At 34.4% G+C, this 18572-nt stretch overlaps 1 pseudogene; it reads right to left on the bottom strand.

The window, feature by feature from the left end:
* Positions 1 to 18572, bottom strand: part of LOC131947594 (uncharacterized protein KIAA1143 homolog) — a 69060-nt pseudogene that overhangs the window by 26497 nt on the left and 23991 nt on the right.

Raw genomic sequence — 18572 nt, 5'->3', positions numbered from 1 at the left:
ATATATATATATATATATATATATATTGAGAGAGAGAGAGTGAGAGAAAGACAATAAGGCAGTGTGAAGAGCAGCGAGTGTTTGTTTTATTGGGTGACAAAGTGTAAAATTGTAAGACAGTTATATTGATTTTGTTTAAATTAGTTAATTACTATCGATTTTTGTGTTTGATATTTGATAGCTCTTATTGATTGATAATTTATTATCTTTATGCATTGTCTATTTTCGTCGTCCATTGGGCCATATATATATATATATCTATCTATCTATATATATATATATATATATATATATATATATATATATATATATATATATATATATATATATATATATATATATATATATATACGAAGAGCTGCCTGGCAGAAACTCTGAGTACTTCATATAAGTAATTTTATTTTCATAAAAGAAATTGCATAACTAATGAAGCTATTGACATGTACAAGACTTTTAAGAACTTAGCTATCACCCATGGTTGGGGGTGAAACCTAATGCAAATTTTAATGACAAAAAAATGTAGTTGAATATTTTTAATCGTGTGTATTCTGGTGTATTTTTAGTTTAAGGTCTCACATTCATCATCTTTAGGAATACGTTTAATTATTGAATAAGTTCATGTAAATTAAGATGTTTGTATCTGTGGTATAAAAAAAAAATATGCAGACAATGAGAGTCTTTTCCAGGAGCCAGACATGAAAGATGACTTAGAGATCTCATGCATAGATCAAATAGGAAATGTAGAGGTCCGTTAAAAAATCACTAATGCGATTGGTCCCTGTTTAGATCCTGCTAAGTATCTTAAAAACAAAACAACTCAGGTAGTATGGACAATGTACCACGAGCTGTCTATCAAGGGCCTTCATGCGGGACTCGTAACAGGCGGGAGGATGCGAGGAAGGCACCAACGAATTTGGATGGAGGACTTCAAGGAGTTGACTCGGCTGGTCTTTACTGAATTTTTAAAGCTTTTTTTTTACTTAATAATAAGAAGCATCTTTGAAAACCAACTAGCAACATCACCAGGCTGGCACTACATTGGCATATGCAAGGAAATAGGAAAGAAATTAGGTCTTTACAGACTTGGAAACTATCAGTTGTAAATGAAGCAGAAGCAGCCGACATTTCGAGCAGTGTTTCTTCCAGACATTTCTCTCCAGGGGGGCTCTTGAAATTTTCTGGGGTGCGGTAGGCTTTCTTGGGTGGGCGGACACTGTTAAATGTACATATTTTCTATATAAATTCCATTGAGGGGGGCGGTAGACTTTTTTCGGGGGGGGGGGGTATATCCCCCCCCCCCCCCGAAGTGATGCGGAAGAAACTCTAATTTCGAGCAGCTGACTTGAAGGAATCGCCCACACCCGGTGAAGTTAGAGTGGTGTGGTTGCGCCCCTTTGCTACACAATGTTTGATGATTATGAATGGATATTTCACGGTATTCAAAATAATACATTTAGCTTAAAATATGTTATAGTTATTGTATTATTGTACACATTTACGACATCTAACGACACGTCACATATCTATAAACTAGACCTAAGAGACCTGTCTACTTTAACATACGAACATCACCTTAACCATAGTCTCTGATGTTACCTCAGAATCTAACGATAACCAAAGTAATACAAGTCTTACCGTTATAGTATGCAACGACACAAATTATAAAATAAGTTATTCTTATCTTAAGAATAAGATATTGATGTGTTGATGTGTTTTTTTTTAAATCTTTAAAGTGATCTAAGTGTAGCACATGTGGTTTTTATTGTAAAGGACATATAAGGGGGGGGGGGGGGGGGGGTTGGGGGTGTTCAGGCGAAAGAGATAACAACTGACGAAATATTAAATTAAGCAGTTTTAAAGTATTGAAAATAGAATTTCCAGGCATTTTAATTATAAGCATTTGATAAACTAATTCCTAAGTTCACTATGAGATGTAACATCCAAACATGCTCTAAGTAAGTTGTCAGGTTCAAAAGTGTGGAAATATCAGGGAAGTTGCGAGCGTTTAGCAATCTACACCATGTAAATACACATATTGTACGTATATTTTCATATACAAAGGCGCGTGTTGTCATTGGAGATTCAGTTTAAATTGTGCTGTGTGTGTTGTTTATCGATTGATTCGTCGTCCTATATACCTTTGTCTACTCGTTCGCAAACGTACACGTGAGTTAAACCAGAGGCGTAGCGAGGGGGGGGGACATATGCCCCGGGCGCTGACATATGAGGCGCCAAAATGGGTTGGAAAAATAAATTGAAAGCTTGAGTGGGGTGCAAATCGAAAGTTTGAGGGGGAGGGGTGGAAATCGAAAGCTTGAGGGGGGGTGCAAATCGAAAGTTTGGCCCCGGGCGCCGGTAAGGGTTGCTACGACTTTGAGTTAAACGCATACACTTCAACCAATTAAAACATTTCTATCATGTACTATTTTAAAACTTAAGTTTTTAATATTTAATTTAAGATACACTTTTATTTCTTTTAGATTATAAAATATATTTTACTGTAAAATATTATTACATATAGTTAAAGTAATTTAAAATATTATCAATAAAAATTTTTGCCCGTTTTTCTCTGTATAATCAATAAAATATATAATTTTACAGGACTTTTAAGAACTTAGTTGTGTAGTTTCCCTTGGAAATTTAAAATTTACAAATTGAAATCAGTTAATACACATTTTAAAAGTAAACATTTTTTTTTTAACTTTCAACTTTAGCGTCAAATCGCAGCATCTAGGTTGTTGGCTGGTAAAATAATCGTAATTATGTATTTGTATTTCATCAATACATTTAAAATAAATTGATTAAAAAAAAACATGTGGAAGAACAGCTATATATATATATATATATATATATATATATATATATATATATATATATATATATGTATGAAAATGAAGAATGTTTGGTTTTAAGAGTTTCATTGTACCGAAAACATTCCGGCTTCTTATAATATTTACAATATTTGTTTTCTTTAATCCCAAATTTCTTTCATCTATACTTAAAAGCCCAAATCCCATCAAACCACCATGCCGATTAAAACAATCCATTGAATCACCATTTAATTACACATTTGCATTTTCACGTTTAAAAACTAAATTGTAATTAGACGTTTTGTATTATGTAAACCATCTAAAATGAAGGAGAGTCAGAGGGAAGTATTATGATTGTAAATTTGTATCAATCCTCACAAGCCAATGATGAAACTGTAATACTCAAGCGAACATGACAAGGCAAACGGACGCTGTAAATTGCATGTCTGCAGCACACAAAAAAAATATTTAGGGGCATTTTCTGACAATGTAACATTGAAAAAAGAATTTTATTAAAAAAATACCCTTCTATCATTGAATCCCCCTTTATTTACACTTTTACATTTGAATATAATATCAATTGTAAAATAAGTAAATGTTGAGATTGCTAAACAATATGTCACTGTTAAAACCATGTTAGAAGATTTGTGTATTGATGAGGATGAAGATGAACCTGTTCCACTACCTAATGTTAATAGCTGCTATATTAAAGAAGGTAATTCAATGGTGTACCTTCCATCGGGATGACCCTCCACCACCTGAAGATGATGAAAACAAAGAAAAAAGAACAGATGATGTTTGCTCCTGGGATTATGAATTTCTTAAAGTTGACCAGGGCACCTTGTTTGAGTTGATTTTGGCTGCCAACTAATTAGATATCAAAGGCTTGCTTGGTGTAATAAACTATTAGCACTAGAAAGTTTGTTACATTTTAAATATTATTTTGTTACAATAATAATAAATACAATGAACAAAGATTTACAAAATTGTTTTACTATATATGGGGTATCGGTTTTATACTCTATCCAGTTACAGCAGTGCCGTAGTACAACTCACGCTAATACTATACATGCCTGCTGTACATTATAACATAAGTACAACACGACTGTAGGAAAGAAAATTGTAATATAAACACTATAAGAAATATTCACAAGAAAAATGTGGATTACTGAAAGAAGATAAATTTGTTTCAAATAATTGATATTAAATTGGTAGACGTTTTTTTTTTTTAAATGTTTATTATTTTAACTAATTACTTAAGTTTTTAACTCTTGCTTTTACTGTTCAAAAAGTGTAGATGAGCTAATTTTATGTTAAAATAGCTACATTTTGTTAATCTTGAAGCAATGCAGTTAATTTTCGACAGCTTTTATTTTTATTTTGGTACGAAAAGTTTAGGACTGTTGTGTTAAAATCATAAACATAATATTGCATGTTTTTCCAGCCCTCTATGCTTTACAAAGATTTAACAGCATTTATGCAAAATAAAAATTAAAAATCATACACTGCATAAACACTTACTCTAAGATGTCTGTTCGTGTGCGCATATGTGTATGTGCGCGTGTGCGTAATCGCGCGTGTGGGCATGTGTGCGTGTGCGATTGTACGCTTGCGTGAGTGTGCGTGTGCGATTGTACGTGTGTGTATGTATTTATTAAGTGTTATTTCTTGTAAGTACGTTCATTGTGTACATAAAGATAACAACATGGTTGCTCAGGAAATTATCTAAAGAATATCTGCATTTGTTTTGAATTTCCATTTTCTATCTAATTAGTTCAATGTTAAATTTTAATAGTTTCTGAAATTAAACAATTCCAATTATTAAATAAATTATTGCAAAAAATCAAGAAAAAATATCTTCATTTGTCTAAGGGTAACTTTAAAAAATCTTTTAAAATTTTAAATATTTAAACGTATAAATCATAGTCTTTGACAAACACATATATTGCAATGTATTGCAACTTAATAGTAAAATTATTTGTTTATTACTTTTAGAACAATTTAATGTATTGCTGTTTTGTGTAATTTTTAATATGGAGTTTTAAGTTGTTTCTCTTGACTGCTAAATCACATAATCTGAAAAGAAATATATTTCTAAACTTTCTATTTTCAACAATGCAATCTGTTCTAAACTTTCAAAAAGCCGTTTAAAGTCTACAAAATTGCCTTTTTTTGTGTGTAAATATCGTTTTATAAAATATCTCTTCCATGTGGAAAATTTCATAAAAATGTTCTAAGTTGTAGATAGTAAATCTTATTTTTAAAAAGTGAATATATTTTTTTTAAATGTTCCGATGTCAGACGGTTGTTTCCAAATATCGACATTAGGAAATACAATAGATCAGTGACAACTTTAAATCTACATGTGTAGCTGTTGTGTTGTATAAAATATTTGAAGTGGTTAGCTGTTGTGTTGTATAAAATAGTTGAAGTGTTTAGCTGTTGTGTTGTATAAAATAGTTGAAGTGGTTAACTGTTGTGTTGTATAAAATATATGAAGTGGTTAGTGGAGATCTACATCAGGATATAAACTAGATGGAGGTGTGGGTAAAAAAATAAAACACTTCACATTTTTAAATTCCAATACTATCATAATGCATAGATGATCCTAATCATATAGTATTATATCATCTATTCTACTATTCTATTTTTAATATCATCACATACACTTCAAACATTTTAAAAATATGTATGCAAATCTTTAGAAAACATGGAGTGGTCGGGCTGGTAATGCTCATGACTGCTTCACCGACAAGTCCCTAGGTTAAACCCCTAAGTTGATGAGTCTCGATAGCTGGGGACAGCAACCCATCTAGGACAGAAAACTTCAACATCAAACAGCTACGGCTTTGTAGTTTGTTCTTGAATGGACACATTTTCTGAGAGGAAATCCAGAAATAAAAGTTGTAGAAAGGAAAGTTTTAGCGGATGGACATAGTGCTGTAATCAACGATAGAGAAAGTAAAAGCAGATATAGATAGTGCTGTGCTTCATATACCAACGTCTCAGACTTAGGTTGACTCTAGTTCATTCGCACACGCATGTTCGTAAAAAGAACTTTACTGTCCAATGTATAGCTATACGACATGTGTTGCGACAAACACTGTACATACTGCATGTACGTTCGTGTGTGTACGTGTGTTTGTGTCTAGCAATTAGTAGTATGGTTAGGTTGGCTTGGTTCGTGCGAGCAGGGGTCGGCAACCTTTTGAGACGGAAGGGCCAAAAGTTACAATCTACAAAATTTCCCAGACTTTAAAGAGCCACTAACAAGTGTATGTACACTTCGGTAGTGGAAAGCTTGGAACCATTGCCACAGAGCTGGCCGCAGCGTAGTTACTGGGCTGGACCTAATACTTAATTCCCTAGGCCAGGGGTCGGAAACCTGCGGTTCAGGAGCCGCTTGCGGCTCTTTTGATGTCAAGGTGCGGCTCTTCAGCTCCATGCACAAATATTAATAATTATATTTTTTAACACTTGGTACTGAACGTTATAATAATAAATATAAGCAACAAATACTCGCTATTAGAATAATTAGTTTCTCCATTTGTCCATGTTTTCTAAAACTGAGTTATTTAAATGTAAACAATGCCTGTGCTTGGATCATATTTATCGGGGCACGGGTTTCAATACATTACCGCCCAGCAAGCCATAAGTGTAAGTTAATCACTCACCGTAATATCACCATTAATCTCTCACCGTAATATCACCATTAATCTCTCACCGTAATATCACCATTAATCTCTCACCGTAATATCACCATTAATTTCTCACCGTCTAAGCGTCGGGGACGGATAATGGCGCTCTTGTGAACCCGATTACAAAATCGTAGGGGCGCCACGTACAGCCCCTAGCACGGTTTAATCATCGAATGTCGTGTGCCGCTATAGCCCGGGGCGCCGAATCGCACCCTGCAGAGACGCCGGAGGACGCGCCTGATTCGATTTAGTGAGCGACTATAGCAACCCATTGTATCGAACATGAACATAGGCGCCATTGTGCTCACGGTTAAGCCATAAAGTAAAATGCGTGGGAGGACTCGGCTGATTAGATTGTCAACGATTACTGTTGCCCATCGTGTCTTTATTGTATAACCTTTTTTAAAAACCAACGTAGGCGCCATGGTGCTCGCAGGTGAGCCTGGGGCTCTTCGGGTCGCGCAATCGACGAGGTACCGGCGGCTGGGCCTGCTACAGTTTTGCCCCTTACCCGCTATGTAGGACGCCAGATTAAAGGGTGCCAAGTGCTAACATGCCCGCTCTGGAACTTTGGGCGCCAAACCATGTATTGACGAAAATCGCACCCTCCCGGGTGCTGCCAATAATTTTTTTTTCGCAGAAACCATCTCGGGAGTATTCTCATCTACTCTTCAGAGCTCCATGGCGATCGGATGAATGGTGACAATCTGCAAACGACTTTTAATTTTATAAACCGAATCACGCCGTGCCGGGGCGCTACCCCTGCGAATAAGAATTTTTTTTTGCAGATAATTGCCCAGGAGTATTCTCAACAACGTCTCAAAGATTCAGGGCGATCGGATGAAAGAAAGGACTTAGACCGTAACATATATACACCTAATACTAATCAAAGATCATAATATTGAAAATAAATTTTAGTGACTCTTTAAAAGGTGGGAAATTTTGTAAATTGTAACGTTTGGCTCTTCTGTCTCAAAAGATTGCCGACCCCTGCCCTAGGCTGTCAACTGTCTATATACACTCTACTCCACCTATTCTCGTTGTTTTTAAATTTTGATTAGTTTTTTTGTTTTTACAGTATAATTTGTTTCTTAGTTTTTAAAGTAAATGAATATAATTAATGTTGAACTAGAGAGCACCATATTGACTTTGCGCGAGTCGCAGTTAACCGACCCCTGCGTGCGAGTATTTAGTTTAACACAAGAAATCTTGAACAAATATTTTGAGAAGCAAACTAGCCTGCGAACAACATTGGTTAAACAAAAGGAATTCAATTTATATACCCAACGTTATCTTTCATAATTATGAGTTTCATAATTTAATTAAAAAAGTTTTTTCTATTAGTATTAATACAATTTTTAAAGCAGAAAAAATGTATACATAACAAATGTTAATACTAATAAAAATTAAAACAAAATTAACAAGAATTTACATAAGTTTTATATTTCAACTGGGGAGTTGGTTTATTTATTAATTTGATAACATAGTTTAAAGTTGTTTCCCTTATGTGTTTATACTATAATATGGGAAGTAACAATAAGAAACCAATATAATACACATTAATCAAGTTGCAACATTGCTGTGTTGTATAGAAGAATTAAGATTTATGTTTACGAGAAAAGGGCGGAGCATTGTAAGAAAGGTTAATTTATTTTGCTATATTGAAGGTAGACCTACTTTTCTAAAATATAGCAGCTACATGTTTGAATTTATGTGATTTTTCCAACTTATTAAAAAATAGTAATCATACTAATTAAATGTACAAAATGTAAACAATTTCTTTATCTTAATAATTATGCCGATGATATATCACTGTATTATCACAATATATTCATGTGTATAAAACAACGCCGATAAAAACAGAAGATTAGGCTTTCATCTCTTACATTGGGCGGCAAAAATCCTAACTTATAATTAGGTCATTGCCTCTTTGCCTTGCCTTAACATTATAATTATCATATAGTCCCGAGGATAAATAACACGATTATCTATACAGACTATACACTAAGCTAAATACATAACATAAATCAAACACAAACCACTAAGTAAACCAAACGTGTCTCTAGTTTAACCGTTTAACCCTAACATCAAAAGTAAAACTCGAATCCTAAGATTTAACCTTCTTACATAAATGTTATTACTTATAATTTCTTTAATACCAAAGGTAAAATACAAAACAAACAAGTGCTAGAACCGAAACCAACACTACGCCTAGATTTAACATAACTCTTAACTCAGTTCTCTAGGCCTCTCTAACATAAGACTGCCTTAGTCTGCCTCTAACACATTACCGTAAACATCACAATATGTTTTTGTAGAAACCTATAATGAACTATGTAAGAAATAGAAATGTTTTTTAATTTAAAACAATCCAATTTAAAATCGAAATACTATAACATAATATTACTTGTCTTTCCCTTGTATTGTTAGTCTAAATTGCGATTGGCCGGACTCAGAGACTGGGCCACACGTGTAGGTCAAGAGCTGGATCTGGTTGTCAGAAACTTTCAGTAAACAGTAAAAGTTTTGTATTTTGATTACAAATACATTTTTTATTGTATGATACAAAACTATAAGTACGAAAAACAGGTGTTACATTTGTAAAATTAATTCGAACAATAACAATAAACCAATGAACAATGATTTACAAAATTATTTTACTACAACTGGGGTATCGGTTTTATATACGTTCATGTTGTACACTCTAATATAACAACAACTTGACTATAGGAAAGCAAAGTGTGATAACACGATAAGAAATATTCACAAGAAACGCGTGGAGCATTTAAAGAACATTTATTTGTTTCAAATTATTGATGTAAAACTCTATTTTTTTTATTTTTTTTTATTTTATAACTTCAACAATACACTGAAGTTTCTAACTGTTGATTTTACTCTTCAAATAGTGCAGGTGAGCTGATTGCATGTTAAAATAGCTACATTTTCTTCATCTTGAAGCGATTCAGTTAGTGATCGATACCTTTTATTTTTATTTTGGTACGAAAAGTTTGGGACTGTTGTGTTAAAATCATAATATAATATTGCATGTTTTCCAGATAGGCTACAAACAGAGGTTTCTGCTTTACAAAGATTTAACAACATTTATGCAAAATGAAAAGTATCATACACTGCATAAAAACTTACTCTTACGATGTGTGTGCATGTGCGCATATGTGTATGTGCGCGTGTGCACGTTTGCGTGTGTGCTTGAAGATTGTACGCTTGCATGAGTGTGCGTGTGCGCGTGTATGTGTGCGTGTGTATTTATTAAGTTTTATTTCTTGTAGTACTTTCATTGTGTACATAAAGACAACAAAATAGTTGCTCAAGGAATTATCTAAAGAATAACTCATTTGTTTTAAATTTCCATTTTCTATCTAATTAGTTAAGTGTTAAATTTTAATTGTTTCTGAAATTAAACAATTCCAATTATTAAATAAAAACTGTGCATTGCAAAAAAATTAAGCGTTATCGGCCGTTCTCACTCTTTTATTTCTTACGTGAGATGTCATTAAAATATGAAATCGATAACATTGCTATAACCCAAACTGGACATAGTTCAACTCCGCTAATTCAATATTTAGTGATACCGACATAATCCTCACCCCCTCCCACACCCCATCCCCTGTGGTGTTGTGGTAGTTCACTCTAATTGAAAAGGAAACATATTATCAACATTTTTTTTGCATAAAATAAATTAACCAATACAAAAAGATGGAACTGCAACATTGATTAATCAAGAGTTTTTTATTTAAAATGAAACATATCTTCGTTTGACTAAGGGTACTATAAAAACATTGTTTTAAAATTTTAAAAAATTAAAAGTATAAAATCATAAATTTTGACAATCATATACAATGCGATTTATTAAATTAATAGTAAAAAATCATTTGTTTATTACTTTTAGAACAATTTAATCTGCTGCTGTTTTATTTAACTTTTAATATAAAGTTCTAAGTTGTTTCCCTTGAATGCTAAATCACAGAATCTGAAAAGAAATATATTTCTAAACTTTATATTTTCAACAATGCAATAAGTTCTAAAACTTTCAAAACGCCTTTTAAAGTCTACAAGATTGCCTTAAAGTAGAGTTCCACTTTAAATCGGATGTTTATAAACAATAAACCTTTTAGTAATATTTCTAAATATCAGTAATGGAAGACACATTATACATTAATCATAATATTAAACATTGTTACTCTCATAACATATTTTAAAAAAATGAATTCACAAAGCAATTAGCAAATCTGATTAATCAATTGAAATCAGAAATCGCCCACGTCTAAACTTATGGACTATAGGTATAGAATCATGGCGAAAGTTGAGTGCTTTTATTATAAAATCATATGCTAATTATCCTTTTTATCTGTCGGCTTAATCGACGATATCCTCATCAACCTCCTAAAGATTAGCATAGAAGGCAACATCTGTTATGTAAATACACTTGTAGAATATAAGCACACGTGTAGAATGTAAACAAATTGTACTTTAAAGTCCTATTCAGATCATCTCATTGTACGCATTTGCGATGACATCATAATACATATGTTTTAGTAAATAATAACCAAGTTAGAAAAAAAATGAAATATAAGTTAGAATTTATTATTTAAAATTTACACCATCTTCATATTTTTCCGTTCCTGCCCAAGGCACTTAGGGCAGATAAAGTAGAGTGTATCTGTTTTACAGACCTTAACATACATGTTTCCCTAACGTGCTTTGGGTATCCCTCAGAGCTGCATACACTTAAGGACGTTCTACAGACTCACGCCCGAGATTCGAACTAAAGGATTTTGTATTAGCAGGCTAGCTCTCTACCGCTATGCCATGCCGTGATGCGTGCTTCTAATCATGTTAATTCTTGAAACACATGGCCACACCAACAATGTTCCTATATTTTCTAGAGAACTAAGATCATTAAAATAATAATCCGAATGTATCGAGATCGAACCCGGGTTCAAAACAGCAGAAAGCCGCTAAGCCCACCCAGCTCTGATGGGTACCTAAGTCACGTTAGGAAAAGTAAATGCGGCTAGGCATAGTGCTGACCACATTATTCCAATGTATACCTAGGACATTGAAACAGATGAACTCTACTTCATCTTCCCATATGTCTTAGGCACAAACGGGAAAAGATGGTGAGGAATAGTAATGAATACATGTTGAGATACTTATAATTTCTTAATAAAAAGAAAGCCGATAATATATAATTGTTTCATAAGTAAATATCAATTACATTTCTTTTCTCGAAAAATCGACAACTTTAATTTTGTTTCTTACGCTGCTGATCATGATCAGATTAAAAAAAAAAAATATGGTATGGTAGTTAGGCTACATGGATATGATCACGTACCATCGAGACCCAATCTGTGTTAATTTAAAACAGCTTGAACCATGTTATCGATTGAAACCGGCATGGAAAGCTGCATGTCAAATTTCAAAATGTAAAAAAAAAAAAAAAATAAATAAATAAATTAAATTAAACCTGCTGGTGTCGTAATTTGGCTTTGACTAATATTCTTTGTTAAATGATGTGAATTAACATACAGTTCGTTTAATTAACGGGTTTTTCGCGGTTGGTTCTTTTGGCTGCTAAACCGAAAAGTCCCGAATTCGAACGATCCGGGGCAAAGCGGTACGAAAGCTAGGAACAGCAACTCATATAGGAGAGACAATTCCAAAATCTATAATAATAAGTATTTAAACAAGCGGCCCACGCTTTTAATTATAGTGATATAAATAGTAGTGCATTAATATATTTAAAGACAGTAATTTCTTTATATATAAAGTTTTTTACATTACTATTAAGAATGTATTTGTGTGACCTCCCCTGGTATTTTAAAATGTACAAATGGAAGCAACTAATAAACGTTTCAAAAGTAGAAATATTTTTTTTTTTTAATTTTCAGCTTTACCTTGTAATCTTAGCATCTTAAATATACATATAATAAAATTATACCTATGCTGTTACATACTATGTATAAGTATATACATGCCACATATGTTTTTATGTGTTGTGTTTTTGTGTGTGTACATTTATGTATACATTTTCGAACGAGGAAAAAAACACCTAAATTTGATAAAGACTCAGTCGACTTACAACACACACAGTACATTTCAAATTGAATATCTGATGACAACAGGCTATTCTTATTAAATGAACATATACGTCCAATATGTGTATTTAACATGGTTACATTGTTAACCGTTCGTGCCTCCCCTAGCACTAGTATACGTTTAAATCTGACAAGTTACCTATATATAAGATGTTATGTATCTAAGTTATATCTAAAAATTTTACAATAAAAACATCAAAATGTCAATATCTTATTCTAATCATACGAATAACGTATTGTATAATTTGTGTCGTTGCATACGTTTAGCGGCAAGACATGCATTACTTTGGTAACCGTTATTTATTATTTTAATACTTGTAGTTGGCCCCCATGATAAAATAAGTATAACATATTTGAAGCTAAAAGTACAATTATGAACACCCAAAAAACGCTTTAAATACCTAGTGCAATCGTTTTGTTCTTAGGACTCCCTTGAAATATCCCATCATTATCATCATCATCTCTTTTGGTACAAAACGACGTTTTTTTCTTAGGACTCCCTTGAAATATCCCATCATTATCATCATCATCATCTCTTTTGGTACAAAACGACGAAACCACATTACTCCAGCATCACAGGTTGTAAGGGATTCCTACAAGTCTGGGTCTCGACATACCGATTGCTTCTGATTTATTTAAAAGTGATAGATTCCAAGTTTGTTATGGCCTAGCTACTTTCCTATTTCCTTGGAGATTCCAATCTAGTGCCTGCCTGGTGACGTTGCTAGTTGGATTACAAAGATGCTGGCAAAAGTTTGTAATGAAAAGACAAGAGGTGGGAACACGGGTATGTGATTACTTGTTTGTTTGTAACAACAGAAAAATAATTAAAATAAGAGGAAATAAAATAAGCTAAACATGTTAATATAGTAAAATAAATGAACCTTTCTTACAATGGTCCGCCCTTTTCTCGTAAACATAAATCATAATTCTTCTATACAACACAGCAATGTTGCAGCTTGATAGATCTGTATTATATTGGTTTCTTTTTGTTACTTCCTTCATATTATAGTTTAAACAAATAAGGGAAAAAAACTTTAAATTATGATATCAAATTAATAAATAAAACAATACCCTAGTAAAAATATAAATCTTTTGTAAATCCTTGTTGATTTTGTTTTCCTTCTTATAAACATTAATAACTGTTATGTACACATGTGTCTGCCTTTAAAAGTGTATTTATATTGTTAGAAAAAAATATTCTTAATTAAATTACGCAAAGCATAATATTGTAGGATAATTTTAAGTACATAAATTGAATTCCTTGTTAGTTTAATACAACGACAAATCTATAATAATAGTTTCGCTGTCTGTCTATCTATCTATCTATCTATCTATCTATCTATCTATCTATCTATCTATCTATCTATCTATCTATCTATCTATCTATCTATCTATCTATCTATCTATCTATCTATCTATCTATCTATCTATCTATCTATCTATCTATCTATCTATCTATCTATCTATCTATCTATCTATCTATCTATCTATCTATCTATCTATCTATCTATCTATCTATCTATCTATCTATCTATCTATCTATCTATCTATCTATCTATCTATCTATCTATCTATCTATCTATCTATCTATCTATCTATCTATCTATCTGTCTGACAAGAACGCTCTAGAGAAAACACAAGGAAAATAAAAACATGCATAGTAATTCGAAAAACGAAGTATGACGTCGACACATTTAGCGCACAGAGTAGAAAATAATCTCAAGCCGGATAGTGCACACATTGATATGACGTCATTGATTATCGATATTCAATACAAAGGCAATTTGGTCTAATCTAAGTGGTTTGCGTGAAGAGTTTCTTTCATACAATTCTTCGGGTAGGGACTTTTTCCTCCCCGGAGAGGGGTGGGGGTACTTGAAATTTTCGGGGGCGGGGGTAGAATTTTCTGGGAGGGGGCGGACACTGGAAAAAGTATATAATTATATTTCGTTGAATGGGACGGTAGACATGTTTTTTTTTGGGGGGGGGGGGTGTGGAGGGGTGGGGGGGGGGGTGGTGGTGTGTGTGTGGGGGGTGGGGGGTGTGGGGGTGGGGGGGTGGGGGTGGGTTGGTTTCAGTGTTTCTTTCAGAGTTTTTCCTCCCCGGAGAGGGGTGGGGGTAATTGAAATTTTCGGGGGCGGGGGTAGAATTTTCTGGGAGGGGGCGGACACTGGAAAAAGTATATAATTATATTTCGTTGAATTGGACGGTAGACATGTTTTTTTTGGGGGGTGGGGGTGGAGAGGGGGGGGGGGTGGAGGGGTGGGGGGGGCGGTGTGTGGAGGGGGTGGTGTGTGTGGGGGGTGGGGGTGGGGGGTGGTGTGTGGGGTGGGGGTGGTGTGTGGGGGGTGGGTTGGTTTTAGTTTAGAGAAAAGAGACAGCACTATCAACCTAGCGCCCGGTGTATCCTTCCTCAACGGGCCATTTTTCTCGTTAATACTAATAGTTTCGCTGTCTGTCTATCTGACAAGATCGCTCTGTCTGACAAGAACGCTTTGTCTGACAAGAACGCTCTAGAGAAAACACAAGCAAAATAAAAACATGCACAGTAATTCGAAAAACGAAGTATGACGCGGTCACATTTAGCATAGAGTAGAAAATAATCTCAAGCACACAGTGTGCACACAGTCATATGACGTCATTGATTATCGAGTAAACATTGAAAAAAAAGGAAATAATTTTGTCTAATCTAAATGGTTTGCGTGAAGAGTTTCTTGCATACAATTCTTCGGGTAGGGGCGAAGCCCCACCCCCCGCGTAAGAACGTCCGAGCCCCCTCCCCCCCTCCCCAACTCAAAAGAAATTTCTTCATCGATACTCTATAATAAAATTACCGCCTAATTAATGTGTCTAATCTAAAAAGTGGTTTTCTTGCAATTTCTTGAATGCAATTCTTCGGGTAGTGGCTAAGCGCGACACCAGTGTTTCTTTCAGACTTTTTCCTCCCCGGAGAGGGGTGGGGGTACTTGAAATTTTCGGGGGCGGGGGCGGACACTGGAAAAAGTATATAATTATATTTCGTTGAATGGGATGGTAGACACGTTCTTTTGGGGGTGGGGGGTGTGGAGGGGGGGCGTGGTGGGGGGGGGTGGTGTGTGTGTAGGGGGGTTGGGTGGGGGGTGGGGTGGTTTCCTCATCGATACTCTATAATAAAATTACCGTCTAATTAATGTGTCTAATCTAAAAAGTGGTTTTCTTGCAATTTCTTTAATGCAATTCTTCGGGTAGTGGCTAAGCGCGACACCAGTGTTTCTTTCAGACTTTTTCCTCCCCGGAGAGGGGTGGGGGTATTTGAAATTTTCGGGGGCGGGGGTAGAATTTTTGGGGAGGGGGCGGACACTGGAAAAAGTATATAATTATATTTCGTTGAATGGGACGGTAGACATGTTTTTGGGGGGGTGGGGGGGGGGTGGGGGGGGTGTGTGTGTGGGGGGGGGGGTGGGTTGGTTTTAGTTTAGGAAAAGAGACAGCACTATCAGCCTAGCGCCCGTTGTATCCTTCCTCAACGGGCCATTTTTCTCGTTATATAATATTTTTACTGACACAATTATGTAGGATCCTATACTCAATGGTCCTTATGTGTAGATTTGGATGATTTCTTATTTCTGATTCTTTTTCATCAATCAGTTTTACTAATTTCTTGTTCATAACAGTTCTAGAAATTGGATTCTTTATTTTACTAGACAAGACGTTATAGACTTTTCGGTTTAGCAACCATGAGCTTTACCGACTCGACCACGCCGACCCCATTATGCCAATGACATATCACAGTTTGATCACAATATATTCATGTGTATAACACAACGACGATAAAAACATACTATTTAATATTATAAAAATACATATGCGCTGGATATGTAGGCCTAATTTGTCGTCAGTATTCGCCCTAGCATATATTGAAATTCTAACAGATTTAAGGCTAAAGAATTAAGTACCTAAACTAGTGGAAACTTTTTGTGCTTAGCACTCTAAAAAAATATCTAAGCATTATCATCATCACTGCTTGTGGTACAAAAGAACGCAACCACACATTTACACAGTGGCGTCGCTAGGTCGGGTGTAACCCTGTGCGACAACTAATGGTGTCACCCCCCCCCCCCCCCCCCGCGAATATATATGTAAAAGTAGGCCTACATGCGCTGTTTCTTTTTCTTTTATGTTTTGTAATGTGGTTATTTTGAGTTTATTAAAAAAAAGGACTATGTCTACGTCGTCTTAGGCTTTGATTAAAAATAATGATTTAGCTTTCTGTGATTTGGTTACACGGTCTATTAGGGCCTGGATCTAGTTGCCTCTTAAACCCATGTTTCAGTTGTTTTAAATGTTTAAAAATTAACTTGAAACGCAGTGTGTTGTTTTTTTTTTTCCGCGGCCCAACATGTGGACGGCCATAATAACCTCCACACTCGTCCACAAAGGTCTACTTTCTTCGACCCCCCCCCGTCTCCTCCTCCTTGTGGACGTCATACACGGTTGACCCCAATGGTCTATCAAATATAATGCGGGGCTGGTGACGGTGTGGAGAATAGAAGGAGGGCGTTTGGATGGAGCACTACAAGAAATGTATTCAGCTGCTCGTTACAGATTTTTGAAAGCATAAAAAACCGAAATAGATATCAGAAGAATAAAGTAGGTGAAATCAAAATAGGAAATGTAGAGGTCCTTAGAATAATGACTAATGCGATTGGTCCCTGTTAAGAACCTGGATGTAGTTGCCTCTTAAACCCATGTTTCAGTTGTTTGAAATGTTTAAAAATTAACTTGAAACGCAGTGTGTTGTTTTTTTTTTCCGCGGTCCAACATGTGGACGGCCAGAGTGACCTCCAACCCCCCCCCCCACTCCTCCACAAAAAGTCGACTTTATTCGAATCTCCCCACCCCCCTTGTGGACGTCATACACGGTTGACCCCAACGGTCTATCAAATATAATGCGGGGCTGGTAACGGTGGGGAGAATAGAAGGAAGGCGTTTGTATGGGGCACTACAAGAAATGTATTCGGCTGCCCGTTACAGATTTTGGAAAGCATCAGAAAACCGAATTAGATATCAGAAGAATAAAGTAGGTGAAATCAATATGAGAATATTTTTTAATACCTTTATTTTCAAGTAGAAATCATTACATCAACATCTAATTACAAATGTGTGTGTGCTTAACATATTGTGTATTTAACATAGTTCAAACATTAACGAAAATTATCATTAAATGAAGAAATGGTGAACAATTCAAATGAAGATAACCAGTGAGAAAATGATTATCAGTGAAATGCAATGGTAGTAGCATTAGTCAATCTTAATTTTCGCATTTAGATGGCTTAAGTAGTTTATAAAGTCATTTGTTTTATTATTAAACTAAAAGCAAAATTGTAACTTTTGTTAAATAAAAAAAAAATTACATTGTAGAAATAATTCATAATAAATTTTTTTTTTGGTTTATAAAAATAAGTCTATCCACAATTTTGTCAGCAAAAATGTTTGTAAAACAAATAAAACTATTGGTATTTACATGACTTTTAAAACTTTGTTGTGTGATCTCCCCTGGTAATTTAAAATGGAGGAAACTTTTTTTTTAACTTTTCATTTTGTCGTGTAATCACAACATATTAAATAAACATATAATAACATATTACCTAGGCTATTACATATTATATAGGCCTATATGTGTATACATGTTAGAAATCTTTTAATTTATTAAAATGTATGCGCTTATCTAACGTAGGGCCTATACGTTTGCGAACGAGTAGACGAAAGTATATATGACGATGAATCAATCGACACACAGCACAATTTAAACTGAATCTCCGATGAATCTCTATATGCCCTTGACGATAAAAACCTCATTTATTAAAGTTAGATCACTTTAAAAATTTAAAAATATAAGCATCAAATATAAATATCTTCTTATTATTGTAAGAACAACTTACTGTATAATTGCTGTCGTTCGTTGC

This window comes from Physella acuta, unplaced genomic scaffold (assembly GCF_028476545.2).
Source record: "Physella acuta isolate Inbredline_101_S28 unplaced genomic scaffold, ASM2847654v3 ptg000600l, whole genome shotgun sequence".
Classification (NCBI taxonomy): Eukaryota; Metazoa; Mollusca; class Gastropoda; family Physidae; genus Physella; species Physella acuta.
Note: the sequence above shows the minus strand (reverse complement) of the source record. Positions and strands in the feature narration are given on the sequence as shown.